The following is a 13,720-nucleotide window of genomic DNA, read 5'->3' on the forward strand; positions in this document are numbered from 1 at the left end:
TCCCCTTTGGAACTCTGCGAACCACGTTCTGTTCCTCTAGATCAGTGGTTCTCAACCTGGGGGTCGAATAATGATTTGCCAGGGGCCACCAAATCCAGGGATGTTCCATTCCCACCCACCAAGGAGTAAGAGAAGGAGAGAAAATAGACAATACATGGAAGGGGGAGGAAAAGAGGGGGAGGAACAAAGAAAAAGGGAGAGAAAGAATAAGAGCAAGAACAAGAGAGACGGCTAGAGAGAGGGATTGGGGGGGGAATTAGGATAGAGGGAGATAAAAGGGAAAGAAAGGAGAACAAAAACAAAGTGTTACACTTTCTAAAATGTACCATAAGGGATTTTAATATTGTATGGGTGGAAGGGACTCAGGGAGCGCTAAATGTCCGTGGGTTAGGGGTGCAGATTACTACTCTTGCCTTGGGTGCTGACAACCCACGCTACGAAAATAATTTTACTGTTAGGGGTCGCCACAACTTGGGAAATTTTATCAAGGGGCCACGGCACTAGAAGGTTGAGAACCACTGCTCTAGACCCTTTAATGCCCCCAGTAGGGCCTTGGCCTTCGTCGCACACCTGGGAAGGAGTGTAATGAGGAGTCTTTGTGGGGGTGGTCTTGTAAATTCTAGGCGGTACCCCCTCCTTACGATCCCCAGGATAAATTGACTAGGGGAAACCGCCTCCCACTGTGAGAGAAAGGCCCCCAGTCTTCCTCCCACCGTGTTTGAAGGGTCATTGGCTTTTTCGGGGCTGTTCAGGACAATGAAAAATCATGCCTCCCCTGCCCTTGCCCCTTTGGCCCCAAGTTTTCTTTCCCCCCTCCGGCTTGGGGGGCCCCCCTTCATTTCTGTGGACAAAACCCTTTCTTTGAACTGGGGGTTTACGTTTAACCCGGGAAGGATTTCTTCTTGTCCGCTGTGCGGTCTAACACAGCTTCTATACCTGGGCCAAAAAGTAGATCTCCCGTCAGTGGGATACCGCTCAGTTTAACCTTAGAGGCACTATCGCCCGGCCACATTTTTAGCCAGAGGGCTCTTCTGGCCGAGTTTGCTAGAGCCACGGTTCTGGCCAACATGCGGACAGACTCTGAGGATGCATCCGCTATACATGCCACTCCTCGCAAAATAGTAGGAAAAGATGACAATATAGTTTCCTTGGCAGTTCCCACTTCAATAGGAGCCTGAATTTGGGAAAGCCAATGCTCCATGTTACAGGCCACTACTGTTAGAGCCATTTCCGGTTTCAAATTCCCTATAATCCCAGGCCTTCTTTAAGAGAGAATCTATTCTCTTATCCATAATATCTGCCAGAGCTCCCATATCCTCAAAGGCCAGATCTGTATGTCTGGAGACCTGGGAGAAGGCAGCATTAAGTTTGGGGTTCTTATTCCAGATGGACGATGGATCTTCTGAAAACGGGAACCTTCTTTTCAAGGATCTGGAGAAAAAAGGTTTCCGTTCAGGATCCTGCCACTCCTTCTTTACCGTTTCTACCAGGATATCATGGTCTTAGAAAACCTTCTTTTTCTGTTCCCCCAAGCCCCTGTACATCTGGTCATGGAGTGTTAGGGGTTTCTTGTCCACCTGAATTCCAAGGGTGGTGTAAATTGTCCCCAAGAGGACCTCTACCTCTTCCAGGGACAAATTATATCTTGAGGGTTTCCTGGACTCCCCGTCCCGGTCCTCTCCCTCTGATTCCTCCTGGTAACCAGAAGTGGCACTATCCAGCTCTTCCCTAATCTCCTCTCTGGAGGCCCCAGTAGATCCATCTGTTGTGGCAGTGGCAGCCGGTTGGGAAGATGCAGAGCCCTGTGCTTGTGGAGGGGTTGTACATTGGGATGCAGAAGAGGGATTAGTAGGAAGCTGAAAACCTTCAAACAGAGATTTGAAAGACTGAAAGGTGGAAGAAAGTTCTTTCACTGAAGCCACTAAACCCGCTCCAGCTCTGATGCCCTTTCTCTGACTAAAGCATCTACACAGTCCTTGCACAATACTTTTGTCCAAGTTTCCCCTAGGGTGTCCCCTACAAGAGGCACACTTTCTCTTAGAGCTATGTGAGGATCTTGACTTTTCAGTAGCTTTCTGAAATACATGCAAAAAAAATAAAAATTAACAACATCACCTTTGCATATAGAATACAACCCTGGGGAGTGCACTAGACCCTTTTAACAAGTAAGGATCTGGCATCTAGCATCACTGTGCGCTGTCTGGGCATCAGCTTTAGACATGACCGCGCTGGTGGTTGTTGCTTGTGGAATCTCACGCTGCCTGTGCCGCGTTCCCGACTCCTCTCCAGACTGCGCCCGGCTCACTATCAGCCCCGCGACCCAGAACAGGAAGTCGCGGGTCAAAGGGAAACATGCACCCTCTGCCAGAAATTCCGTCACCTGCAGCATGGCCCGCCTGGTTCCAAATGCAGCCTGCACCCGTGTACAGGAAGAGCGGAGCTGCCTCCCTGCTGCAACCCTGTGGATGCAATAGTGGGCTCCCGGATCTTCCACCCACACTCAGCGAAGATGATTTTTTTTTTTAAATTATTATTCATTAAGATGTCTTTTTTATAAAAAAATTGCATTTTAAAAACCACTGCGCAAGTATCATGTGACATAAAAAATTGCAGCGATCACCATTTTATTCCCTAGGGTCACTGCAAAAAAATTAATTAAAAAAAGTATAAACTTTAGGGGTTCTAAGTCATTTTCTAGCAAAAAGTACTGATTTAAACTTGTAAACAAAAAGTGCCAGAAGAAGCCTGGTCTTCAAGTGGTTAAACCCAAAGTCAAAATGTAATGTACTGCAGCGTATCAATTATTAGAAGTGGTGGCTGCATTTGTTTTCTTTTTCTAGGCTTTTTCCCTCTGTATTGATCCTGCCAGTAACACATCTCCTGTATTAGAGTGCCCCCACTCTGGATGAAGGAGCAATAGGGACACCATAGGGCAGCAGCATTGTTAGTCTGGGGGCAGGGGAGTGTTAGATGTACTAGCAGATTTAGATGTGACAAATTGAAGTCAAATTCCAGCTCACACTGCAGTTACAGCAAACAGTTATTTTCCATGTGGAATAAATGTTTTAAATTAATAAATAAAAGCTCATCATAGTAAGCATCCCTGCCAGTAGTAAATGGTTTGTCTCAACCCTCTAACTGATACATTTGGAGGTGAGCTTGTCCTGTTGAAAAAAAAAAGAAGGGCTTACTGGCTGGATCAGCAGATGAAAATAAAGGAAAGAGTCTAATAAAGAAAACAAATGCAGCCACCACATCTAAGAATTGGTAATCCGCAATAGAACCTAAATTCCAAAAAAGATGGGATGCTGTGTAAAATCGACAAAAATAGAATGCAATGATTTGCAAATCTCATAAAGCCATATTTTATTCACAACAGAAAATAGAAAATCACATCAAATGTTTAAAATGAGAAAATGTACCATTTTAAGAAAAAAAATAGGGTCATTTTGAAATTGATGACAGCAACACGTTTAAAAAAAGTTGGGGCAGGGCCATGTTTAGCACAGTCCCTCTTATTTTAAAAACACTCTGTTAACATCTGGGAACTGAGGAGACCAGTTGCTGGAGTTTTGGGATGTTGTCCCATTCTTTGCCATATTTTTCAATTCAAGATGCGCCAAATATTTCCAAATATTTCTATTATATTATATGGACTGCAGGCAGGCCAGTTCAGCACCCGGACTCTTCTACTACGAAGCCATGCTGTTTTCATAGATGCAGTATGCGGTTTAGCATTGTCCTGATGAAATGTGCAAGGCTTTCCCTGAAAAAGACATCACCTGGAGGGGGCTTTCACTCGCTGTCCATTCCATAAGCACTAATGCCCCCCATACCATCAGAGATGACAGCTTTTTAACTGAGTGCTGATAACAAGCTCTAAGGTCCCTCTCCTCTTTAGTTTGTGGATCCCATGGTTGCCAAAAAGAAAGTCAAATTTTGATTCGTCTGACCACAGAACAATTTCTATTCAACAGACCATTTTAGATGAGCTTTGGCCCAAAGAAGACGGAGGCATTTCTGGATCATGTTCAGATATGGCTTCTTCTTTGCATTGCTTTACCTTGTATTCCTGAGCCCATGCAGTGATGTCCATTACAGAACCATGTCTGTTTTTAATGCAGTGCCATCAGAGGGCCTGAAGATCTCGGGCATCCAATATTGGATTTTGGCCTTATCCCTTGCGCACAGAGATTTCTCCAGGATTTCAGGATCATCTGATATTATGTACTGTAGATGATGATATATTTAAAGAGGTTGTAAACCCTCAAGGGTTTTCACCTTAATGCAATCTATGCATTAAGGTGAAAAACCTTCTGCAGTGCAGCAGCCACCCAGAGCCCCCCTTTTACTTACCTAAACCCGATCGTTCCAGCGACAGAGACTAGCACAGCAGCTAGTCACTGTCACAGTCACTATCTTGGGTCCTCACTGGATAGATTTATAGCAGCAGGAGTCATTGGCTCCCACTGCTGTCAATCAAATCCAGTGACATGGGAGCTGGAGAAGCAGGGGCCGAGTCCTGCTGTTTGTGTCAATGAACGCAGCAGAACCCTTGCACAGAGGAGGTAAGTATAACTTCTTTTTCTTTTTTTTTTTAAATAACAAAATAAAACACCTTTACAATCACTTTAAAGTCTTTGCAATTTTATGTTGAGGAACATTATTCTGAAATTTTTTGACAATGTTTAGATGCAGCTTTTCACAGATTGGTGAACCTCTGCCCATCTTCTGAGAAACTCTGACTCTCTAAGATGCGCTCTTTTTTTTTTTTTACCCAATCATACTTACTGACCTGTTGCCAATTAACCTATTTAGTTGCAAAATGTTCTTTCTTGTTTATATCACTTACTGTGCCAGCTTTTTGTTGCCCTGTCCTAACTTTTTTGTTTTGGAGTTTAATACCTCTTTAAAGCCTCACTCCACCTTCAGATCTTTATTTCCCAGTCCTTGAAAGTACAACCAAGATGCTTATCTCAATGGGGAGGAATAATGATCAGTACAGGTTTTTCAGTCAATGTTTCTCAATACATTAGAAATCTGGACATCACCAGGACCTCCTTAAAGACATCCCTGCCCAATATGCCCAAGAGACCCCTGCCAAATCTACCCAAAAGAGCAGCATCAGGTGATTGTCATCTCACATCTTTAAAGGTATACAGAATAAATCGGAGTACCACACCAACAGATGAGAGATAATGAAGAGTTTCATTTTAAAAAACATAGAACTTACACTCCAACGTGCTTCGTAATCTTGGTATTAAGACTCCAGTAAATCTGCTCCCAATACTGAGACTTTAATGTTTTAATTCTTAACCCATTCAAACCTGAGACCATCCAGATTCTCACCAGCAATTTTAACACATTATAAAGGCAGTCTATTAGAGCACTATAGTTGTTGGCTTATCCTTTTGATGTTTTTTAATGAAATTAAAAAACTCATTGGGGGTCATTTACTATAGTGCCATGGCGCTAATTCACGCAAATTGCCGCAAATTAGCGCTAATTCGCTGTATTTTAGCGCTAAAACGGTATTCACTATAGCGCTGGTGCAAAAATACTCCCAAAATCGAATTTACTATAGTTCCCTGAAAACAAATAGCGCCCAAACCCTTACTCTGCTAAAACCTAGAGTACTGCACATGGAAATAATGTTTAGAGCATGATATAATTGCCTAAATGGTACTGAAATATGCGGTATATTATTTAAAGATAATCTGCTTTTAAACTGTGTGAAAAAGTGATTTCTACACTGAAATATCTTTAAAAGTCTGAGAAGTGAAAAATTCCCCGTTTTGGACAACTAGGTGCCAACACAACTGAGCATGCTCAGACCTGAAAATAGCTCTCATTTTAACTCAAGTGTCTTTTTTACCCGGCGCTATAGTAAATACTAAAATAAGAGCTAATTAGAGAGCATTTTTTTGAGGTGAAAATCTGCTCTATTTTAGTCCAAATCAAGTTTCAGCCATTTATTCTAATGGAACAATTCTAACTTTCACAGAAAAAAACCTTTTAATGTTGAGATGAAATGTATCTTTCTGTGAAATAAATTTTCCTTTGCAACATTGTTGCTTCTACTTAAAATATTTTGATTCTAAGAATGCTACAATGTGGAATGTTTTGATGTTTTGGTAAAATATATTTTTCTCTGTCACTTTCACTTGTTACTCTTCATCTCACAACAATCTTTATCCAAACTCACACAGGTGTCTTTATAATCCACAAACAATACCATTGCTGATGCAAATTTAAAATGAATCACAATTTTTTGTGCCTTTTATTATTTCCAAATATTCATAATTTGAGCCCAAAAAATGTGATATGTGTACCAACATCAGAAAGCAAAATGTAATTCCCAAAAATTTGAGGGTAATATTTTATTCTCACCCACAAAAAAACACCAAATATCACAGAATAAATCAAGAAAAATAACTCTTGAGTAATGTAATTCCATCACCTGTATGTCCATAGAAATGCAGTATGTATGTGTTTTTATGTGTAGTTATGTGTAGTTATGTGTAGGAGGCTCTCACATGTGGCAGCTCCGTGACTTAGAGGTTAGAACTCCTGCTTAGTATCCCTGAGGGTCTGGGTTCGAATCCCAACCATGTTGCTTCATGTAGAGAAGTTGTCTCATCTCCCAGGTGCTATAACTATGTCTAAATGTAGTATTTATGTGTAGGAGGGTTCCACCACCATTGTAAGTCTTTTCCAGATACGCTATTTAGCCAAAAATATGGCAGCCCAGTCTTAGTCCGTAGGGTTAAAATTTGATTTGGCCCACCCTTTGCAGCTAGAACAGCTTCTGGGAAGGCTGTCCACAAGGTTTAGTTTGCCTATGGGAATGTTTGATCATTCTTCCAGAAGTGCATTTGTGAGGCCAGGCACTGATGTTGGATGAGAAGGCCTGGCTCGCAGTCTCTACTCTAATTCAGCCAAAGGGTGTTCTATCAGGTTGAGGCCAGGACTCAGGTGAGGCACTAATGAGTCATATTGGAACAGGAAGGGGCTTTCCCCAAACTGTTCCCACAAAGTTGGGAGCATGAAATTGTCCAAAATGTCTTGGTATGCTGACGCCTTACGAGTTTCCTTAACTGGAACTAAGAGGCCAAGCCCAACCCCTGAAAAACAACCACACATCATAATCCAGCCTCCACCAAATCATTTGGACCAGTGCACAAAGCAAGGTCCATAAAGACATGGATGAGTGATTTTGGGGTGAAGGAACTTGACTGGCCTGGACAGAGTCCTATCCTCAACACAACAGAACACCTTGGGGATGAATTAGAGAGGAGACTGTGGGTCAGGCCTTCTCATCCAACATCAGTGCCTGACCTTACAAATGCACTTGGAAGAATGGTCAAACATTCCCATAGACATACTCCTAAACCTTGTGGACAAGAAGAATTGAAGCTGTTATAGCTGCAAAGGGTGGGCCAAATGAGTTTTGAACCCAATACTAATACTAGGATGCCATTACAGTTCATGTGCGTTTAAATGCAGGCATCCCAATACTTAGGCCAATATATTGTATATTGCTTGTGACACTGAGCATGGCTATGGACTTAGGGCTGGTTCACACCACTGAGATGCAGAGAACATGTGTGGGGCTGCCTGGTGGCTAAGTGGTTAGCAGTTCTGTCTAGCAGCACCTGGGCTGTTGGTTCAATTCCCTAACATGCTAATCCTTGTGTTGAAGTTTATATGTTCTTCCTGTGTTGGTTTCTCACCACAATCCAAAGACATGCTGGCATATTATTTGTCTCCTGTCGAAATAGGTTCTAATGTAAGAAAGTTAATTTTGGACTTTAGATTGGAAGCTTATTGCAGCCAGGGACTGATGTTAATGTTTATTAGCACTAATCTTGCCCAGGGACTTGGACATTTCAAATTTTAGGGTTTACACTGCACGGGTACATATGCTTAGAAAAATGTTGCTTTGTTTATGTGGATGCAAATGGACTTCGAACTTTGGCCTGTAGTTGGAGATTTGATGCACATAGCCAAGGGCTAACACAGTTGTGAATAGTATTATGTGTTCCTGCTCATCAGGTGCAATTACTTTAGACATACATGAAGAGACAGATTGAAAGATACTGGTGGGCGTGTACTTCTATTGGGTGTGTCAGTGTGCTAACAATACAACCTCTCTTAAAGGCCTGCAGTAGGGGGGTTTGTTTGGCATGAGAAGGTCAGGTTTTTTGCTGTGATTTGTGGGGGAGAAGGAATGATATTGTGCATATTGACAAATGCCCAACTAGGGAGATTTGATGAAATTCTTGTGCATTTTTTTCAATCAAAAGTGGGTTTATGTGGCCATGCTGTCAATGTTGTGTGTGTATTGTTCCTGTCTGATCATGCAAACATCGTTTGGAAGCATCTGCTGACCTACTCTTTTTGATCTCGTTGTTTAATCGTGTACACTGAAATACAATGTAATATTATGTTGGAATGCTTTGTAAGAATGACTGTCAATTATGTTTCTATAATCTTGCAGATAAAAATGTGATGTGTTGCCCATTATACACTGAAATTAAAGCTGTGTCCACTCTAAGGTTTTGTCAAATTTTAGATTGTAAGTTCCTATGAGCAGGGCCCTTAAAACCCCATTGCTAAATGTAGCACCATATATCCTGTCCAAATTTTTTTAAAGCTAGTAAATGAATGTAATTTTTTTTTTTTTCTGCTGGTAAAATAAAAGTACATTATTGAGCTTTGTGGTGTTTTTTTTTTTTCTTCTACCTTTCTTTCTCTTTAGTTTTTGTGGATGGTGGTTTTGGGAAAGTGCAATATCTCTTATATTTTATTTCAATATGTATTTGTGCACCAAAAAAACAAATCTCTTTGCCCTTGTTCACATTGATGCTACTTTGAAATCCAAAAAATACAAAGTAGCAAGGTCAGCGTGATTTCAGGTGCTACTTGATAGACATACGTGTGGCTTCATACACAAAATGTCTATTGCAGTCGCACCTGAAATCGGCAAAAGTAGTGCAGGAACTACTTTAGCAAATTGGTGTGGCGCCACAAAATCAGTGTCGCATCGATTGGAACAGTGCCATTGCTGCCAATAGTCATGCGATTCGATATCTCAAATCGCATGACAAATCGCTCCAATGTAAACCTAGGCTTCTGCACACCTGCAAGAAAATGATAAAGGTGGGATCTTTATATATAACAGCTGTGGAGAATTGCAGGTAATGAATTCAACTGGTGGATAGGCAGTGTTGTATGTGTCAGCTTTAATTCACATTGGTGCGATTTGACATGTCAAAACAGTGGCAATTGCACTGTTTAATCGGTGCGACTTTGGGGTGCAATTTGTATTGATATCAGTGCAGAAACCTGCACAGATGTCTCTGAAATTCCCTCTGCAGTCGGGACTGACATGCGGGAATGAAATTTCAGCTGAACGATTTCCTCCCTCTGTCAGTGTGAACCAGGGCTCAAACTGGGCCTTTTGTCTTTGTCATTCACCTGCTGCTAACCCAGGGACACCATTTTGTTATCGAACGCCTTTAAATATATAAGTAGAAATCCAAATTTGCATATCTGCAAATAAACAAAAATAATAAAATTCTAATTGAGGTTGCGATCAAATATTTGCAGCAGTGATCAAAAGAGTGTGGTTTCGCCTTCTGACCTAGAAAAAAGTCATTGTAATCACTCGGAAGTTCCTGTGCTGGTCGGGATCTCCATCTAGGTGGACATGGCGAGGTCCCTCTTTAGCAAAGAGAAGGTGCTGCTCATTTTACGGATAAGGGTATGATATGTACTTGTGCTTAATCAATGTGGGGTGGATGTGGTAGTTAGATTTGGTGTGGGTGGGGTTCATTGATTTGTTTGGCATCCCCACACATTTCCTTCTGGCCCATGTGCACACATCACTTCCTGCATTTGCTCTGCTGATGTAAATGCAAGTATAAATGAGAGCTCCTTTCTATTAAAATATACATGACTTGTTTCACAGTTGGGCGACTTTGGACCTCCGAGTTGCTTTACAAGTTGTACCCTATGATTCTCAATGATAACTAGGGATGGGCCGAACATCTCCCCTGTTCGGTTCGCAGCAGAACATGTGAACACCGTTAAGGCTGGGTTCACACTGCTGCGGTGGCAGACATCGCATGTGATTCACAGCGCACTGCTGTTCACATCACATGCGATGTCTGTGCTGTGCGATATCAGCCATACAGATAGTATGGCTGATATCGCACCGCATTCGGTCCAAACTCGCACAGGACCCTTTTTTTTGTTCGGACCAAAATTGGATCGCATGGGTGTTCACACCTATGCGATCCGAAAATGTCCGAATTGTCAGTTCGCATTGCGATATGCGGGCTGAACTGGGGGTGTCATTAACATTGTATGACACTCCCCAGCAGTTCGCATATGGCAGTGTGAACTGCCGTGCGAGTTGGTGCGATGCGGGAACCCGCAGTAAATTCGCTGCGTTCCCGCACCGCAGCAGTGTGAACCCAGCCTAAAGTCTATGGGACACGAACATGAATAATCAAAAGTGCTAATTTTAAAGGTTAATATGCAAGTTATTGTCATAAAAAGCGTTTGGGGACCCGGGTCCTGCCCCAGGGGACATGTATCAATGCAAAAAAAGTTTTAAAAATGGCTGTTTTTTCTGAAGCAGTGATTTTAATAATGCTTAAAGTGAAACAATAAAAGTGTAATATTCCTTTAAATTTCGTACCTGGGGGGTATCTATAGTATGCCTGTAAAGTGGCGCATGTTTCCCATGTTTAGAACAGTCTGACAGCAAAATGAAATTTCTAAAGGAAGAAAAAAGTCATTTAAAAGTGCTAGCACTAGTGCCGGTGTTCTGCCGAGAAAGTCCCCCCCCCCGGCGGATAAGGACACCCCTGTACTGCGCAGGCGCAGTACGAACCGCCGAAAATAGCAGAGTCAGCTGTACAGGGCGCCTGTAACAGAGCCCCTCGCGACCTTGCTTCGCTCGCCACGCTTCGGGCACAGCCTCGCTTCGTTCAGCATATTTTTATTCTAACTCTATGTCCACTTGGATGGTGGGGCTTGAACCTGGACTCAAGGTAGATTGTAGTGCGCAGGCAGAGCTGACGATCAGCTGTTCAACTTCGGAGACTTTCGGCGGCTCCGTAGTCGTTTGTACTGTGCAAGCGCAGCGCATGCGCAGTACAGGGGGGTCCTTATCCGCCGGGGGGAACTTTCTCGGCAAGACACCGGCTATTAATGAATTATCGGTCCCGACAATACACACAAAAGTTCATTGATAAAAACGGCCCGGGATTCCCCCACAGTCCATCACCAGGCCCTTTGGGTCTGGTATGAATATTAAGGGGAACCCCAAACCAAAATTAAAAAAAAAAAAATGCGTGGGGGTCCCCCCAAATTCCATACCAGACCCTTCAGGTCTGGTATGGATATTAAGGGGAACCCCGGCCAAAGTTTTAAAAAAAAAATGGCGTGGGGTCCCCCTCAAAATCTATACCAGACCCTTCAGGTCTGGTATGGATTTTAAGGGGAACCCTGGGCAAAATTTTTTAAAAAATGGCGTGGGATCCCCCTAAAAATCCATACCAGACCCTTATCTGAGCATGCAACCTGGCAGGCCGCAGGAAAAGAGGGGGGGACGAGAGAGCACCCCACCCTCCTGAACCTTACCAGGCCACATGCCCTCAACATTGGGAGGGTGCTTTGGGGTAGCCCCCCAAAGCACCTTGTTCCCATGTTGATGGGGACAAGGGCCTCATCCCCACAACTCTGCCCGGTGGTTGTGGGGGTCTGCGGGCGGGGGGCTTATCGGAATCTGGAAGCCCCCTTTAACAAGAGGACCCCCAGATCCCGGCCCCCCCTGTGTGAAATGGTAAGGGCCTACCATTTCACAAAAAAAGTGTCAAAAAATGTTAAAAATGACAAGAGACCGTTTTTGACAATTCCTTTATTTAAATGCTTCTTCTTTCTTCTATCTTCTATCTTCCTTCGGTTTCTTCCTCCATCTTCTTCTTATTCTGGTAAGAATAAATTTTAAATTTTATTCGGGGTTCCCTTGTGGGGAATTCCCATGCCATTTTTATCAATGAACTTTTATGTGTATCGTTGGACCGGCAATTCATTAATAGCTGCGAGTAGTTTTAAATTACTTTTTTTTCCTTTGAAATGTTATTTTGCTATCAGACTGTTCTAAACACGGGAAACATGCGCCCCTTTACAGGCATACTATAGACACCCCCCAGGTATGAAATTTAAAGGAATATTACATTTTTATTGTTTCACTCTAAGCATTATTAAAAGCACTGCTCCCGAAAAAACTTCAGTTTTTAAAAAAAATTTTTGCATTGATACATGTCCCCTGGGGCAGGACCCAGGTCCCCAAACACTTTTTATGGCAAAGAACTTGCATATAAGCCTTCAGTGAGAACTTTGGATTTTGCAGGTTCGAGCCCCATTGACTTTCACTATTCCGGCATATGTGATCTGACAGGCATTATTGCCGGCAATAGCGCTGCTTTCCATTTGCATTAGCGCTGACTTTCTGAGAGTTTAAATCTTTCTGTCCTTTTTTGAGAGTTATTTTTTGGTACTGCAGGATAATTTTTTTGGCGCTATAGTAAATAACCCCCATTGTCTCTTCTGATGGTTTGACAGACTTCTGTTGAAGGGATGTATGGAAAATGTTTCTCGATCAACATCTACAGCCACTGATCAGTAGATTCTGAGAGGTGCGGGGGATCCTATCAGAATGCATTGTCCTTGGGGAGTGGATTCCTTAACCCATCTTGTTTGTGTGGATGGAGGAGTCTGTTAGCTCATTGGCTAATTGAAAAAAAATAAAAAATAAAAAAATAAAAAGGAGCAGCGTATGGCCAGCTGTAGATGTATTCACAGATTTGTTTATGCTTTGTCATGGAGAATCTATCAGTAGAGTATAAAGCCATCTACTGCACGACGAGCCCTGCTGATGTCATTGCGTTACCCACAAACTTCAATTTTAAGCGCTTGATCCACTTTCTAAATGTGAGTGTTTCCAATTTTCTTTTAATAAATTTTACATTTATACAGATTCACGCTATGTGGAGTATTTTCTTTTTTGGTCATGCTATTTTGAACACTTGGGAGGATTTGGTCTGACAAGTTGGCTGCTTCTGAAGACCGCTTCTTGGTGACATCTCTTGACCAACTGGATTGCCTTACAACTTGATCTGGAACTCAGACGTGGAGGTCCCATATTTTGGTGGTTGCACCATAAGCCTTGTTGACTCATTGAGCATATGTCCATTTGAGCTCTCTCACTCCGGTAAGCTTCCTCACTAACCGGTGGTGGTTCTATTATCTATGTCCTCACCTCAACATTGATGTCACGTGGAATCCCACTTCTATTTACACAACATATGTATTTCCATGTTTTGAGCACTGCACATAATTTCACATTTTACTTATTCCTCGATTTACACTTGCCTTAGTGTTGTGCTGGCTGCTACTAGATATATGTCAGTGCGATATACAGTAATTTTTTCTATTTATATCTACTGCACATATGTCAAGCACATGGCCCACGGGCCGAATTCGGCCCACCAGGCCTCGTCATGTGGCCCTTGCACCCAATTTTGCAATCAGAACGTGGTGGAACTCTATTCCACCACCTCCCGCTCTCAACCTCCGCTCCCCACTGTCACTTGTAAACACAGAAGCCTTGTACTTACCAGGGACAGCTTTGCTCAGTGGCTCC

General features: G+C 42.7%; 1 protein-coding gene across 1 annotated transcript in view; it reads right to left on the reverse strand.

Annotated features, from left to right (window-relative positions):
- The window catches only part of SYT14 (synaptotagmin 14), a 400,327-nt gene that overhangs the window by 321,835 nt on the left and 64,772 nt on the right, over positions 1-13,720 (reverse strand). The window lies entirely within an intron of this gene.

The sequence above is a fragment of the Aquarana catesbeiana genome, linkage group LG04, assembly GCF_042186555.1.
Source record: "Aquarana catesbeiana isolate 2022-GZ linkage group LG04, ASM4218655v1, whole genome shotgun sequence".
In the NCBI taxonomy this organism is placed as follows: Eukaryota; Metazoa; Chordata; class Amphibia; order Anura; family Ranidae; genus Aquarana; species Aquarana catesbeiana.